Genomic DNA, 2,832 nt, shown 5'->3' on the forward strand with positions numbered 1-2,832 from the left:
GTGAGATTTTATGACAGTTCAGGCCCTAATAGGGCTCTATGACTCATGCAGTCCTCTATGTACCTGTCTTGGTATCGGTACTCTTATAGGTCCATCTTACATCCTGAAGAAGAAGGATGCTCAGGGCCATCTGGCCACTGAAGAACTGAAAGAGTTTCTTAAAAAGTAGCAAGTCCAAACCACTAGCATTTTAACAGGTGTCTTAGCAAAGCATTAGAATCATATTTACACCTTTACGCAGATTCAAGATTGCACAGAGATTCAGAAGAGAAATTAAATGAGGAAATGCTAACAACTCCAGTTGTTTATCTTTCATGCCGATATAGGAAAGTGTATTATACCCCAAAGAAAGAAAAATTAACTCAACCATATAGTAGTATATTTATTGTTTCCTGCAAGCAGGGTAATTATCCGTCATCACATCATAATATAGCCCCATAAAGCAAGATGCTTTTATCCTAAACCAACACACAGAAATTTAATCCCTTTGACTTTTTTTTTTTTTTTACCAACTTCACATTCTAAGATTTCCAAAATTAAGCAAAAAGAAAATGCAAGACAAATAAAAAAAATCATGTTCTGAGCATTATAGCAAGAAGTTTGTATCCAATAAAACACCTTTTAAAATCACTACCACTGAAAATAGTCTGAACACAATGATCAACATATAAAGCCTGAATTTTCATTCACTCTTCCAGTTCCTTGCTGATAAATTCTTTACAAGCTTATTTCTCACTTAGGAACTGTCATGCCATGTCAAACTAATAGTCTACTCAATCTGGCATTTGGTACCCTTTTCCTCCAACAGTGAGTGTTTGGCTTATGTCCAGAAACATGATAATGGATACCCCTTAAATATCTGTAATCTTAGCTAGTGTTACTGAGGATGTTATATTTATTATTTATATAAATAATAATAATTAGTGGAAAGAGTGCTCATCTAGAATTTGGGAAATGAGGTTTTGGTTTCCTGCCTGAGACTTGTTGTGTGACTTGAGCAAATTGCTCGTTCTGATATTCAGTTCCCTTCCTGGTCACCTAAGTGGCCATTTTTTATTCATTGACATGGCATTTTTGGTACTTATGCACCTAGAACTCTATTTCTGAACACGTAGCTCTGTGTGCATGGATGACTACATGAGCATGGAGACTGGGCATGCACTGTAGCACCTAGGATACATCTATAGGCCCCTTGTGGACATAAAGTGGCCTTAAATGCTTCAAACTGGAGTTGACCAAAGCCCATGATTATGAAGACTTAAACTCAGAAAGAAGAGAGACTTCCCATCAGAGCCACTTCTAGCATTTTTTGTACCCTGGACTGAGATGCTATCAAACACCGAAGAGAAATGCTGAACTGTAGAGCAGATCATTGCTAGCACCAGGTTCCTGCTTCCCATTGTCTCCTTGCAAGAGTAGCTAAGGTATTTATCTGGATTCCTGGAGGACCTGGTTCTAGGGTCTCTCCACCTACCCAGAGGGAGTCTGAACCCGAGTCTCTTTGACTTCCCAGTACAGCATTCTAAACACTGCATCATAAGTCAGCGAACATATAGATCCTTCTCTACTTCTTTTTAAGTTGGCTTACCTGGCTGGCATGAGGGGACCACATGTGTGAGATATGTGGGGCCAGAAGAAAAGGGACAAAAGCATAGGGTGCGTGGCAGCTATTGGCTTGGATAAGGTAGACAATTCCCACTATGCTGCTCCCCATATTCAGTATTATACTCAGTATACTTTTTTAATTTCAGATTTACTTTTTTGGACTCCTTCTCTACCTTGAGTACATATTTGCATTGTGTTGCTGGTGGTGAAGAACAAGTCATTTTTCTCAACTACTCTTAACTTCTCACTGTACATGAATAGTTCAAATAATTTCCTCTAATATGCATACATTTTTATGTCCTTCTGAATTTCCTTATACTATTTCTATGTGTGACAAGCTAAATCATGTACAATTGCATAACTACCTCATCTCTTTACAGATCATTAATATATTAAATAATTCTAGCTCTAGCATAGATTGATGGGCAGTATTTTGGAACAGAGATTGTAGTATAAATCTCAGTAAATAAAGTACTATACTAAATTTGTCCACGAGTAGACTGATACTGATACCGCATAGCTGCCCTTCCATTTTATTCAACAAACAGCTTCAATTTTACTTTAAAGAAAATTCATAGAAAATTCTGAGAGAGATGGGATTTTTTGGTGATATCTTTTCCTGGACCAAATATAAAGCTGGGAGAAATTGCTACAAGGTTGGTCAGATAAAAGATATCACCAAAAAAATCCTTCCTCTTGTATATTTCCCAGACCACCAGAGCTACAACATCACTCCAAGTCTACTTATAAAGTCTAAATCAGTGGTTCTCAAACTTTTTGGACACAAGGCACCCCCCATTGGACTTGAGACACCATTCCATACATTTTGTGACTTAAGTGGCACCCAATTTCAAAAACTAACTTATAAATTACAATGCTTACCTCCTTATAGTTTCATAGTTTCTAGGGTCGGAAGGGACCTGAGTAGATCATCTAGTCTGACCCCCTGCTACGGCAGGAAAGAGTACTGGGGTCAAACACCCCAGCAAGGTGTACATCTAGCCTCCTATTAAAGACCCCGAAGGTAGGAGCCAGCACCACTTCTCTTGGAAGTTGGTTCCAGATCCTAGCCACCCTGACTGTGAAGTAGCGCCTCCTGATATCTAGCCTAAATCTACCCTCTGCCAGCTTGTGACCATTATTCCTGGTCACTCCCGGCAGTGCTCGGGGGAACAGGGACTTCCCCAGTGCCTGCTGGTCCCCCCTGACTAGTTTGTAACAGGCCAC

The 2,832-nt window shown here is 39.4% G+C and overlaps 1 long non-coding RNA gene across 1 annotated transcript in view; it reads right to left on the reverse strand.

Moving 5' to 3' along the window:
• Positions 1 to 357: 357 nt before the first annotated feature.
• The window catches only part of LOC109291701, a 9,989-nt gene continuing 7,514 nt past the window's right edge, over positions 358 to 2,832 (reverse strand). The window contains exon 2 of the long non-coding RNA XR_002095928.1: positions 358 to 2,490. This is a non-coding gene — a long non-coding RNA (uncharacterized LOC109291701). The remainder of the gene's footprint in view (positions 2,491 to 2,832) is intronic.

Source organism: Gavialis gangeticus, unplaced genomic scaffold (assembly GCF_001723915.1).
Source record: "Gavialis gangeticus isolate Ggan-Ray unplaced genomic scaffold, GavGan_comp1, whole genome shotgun sequence".
NCBI classification, from domain to species: domain Eukaryota; kingdom Metazoa; phylum Chordata; order Crocodylia; family Gavialidae; genus Gavialis; species Gavialis gangeticus.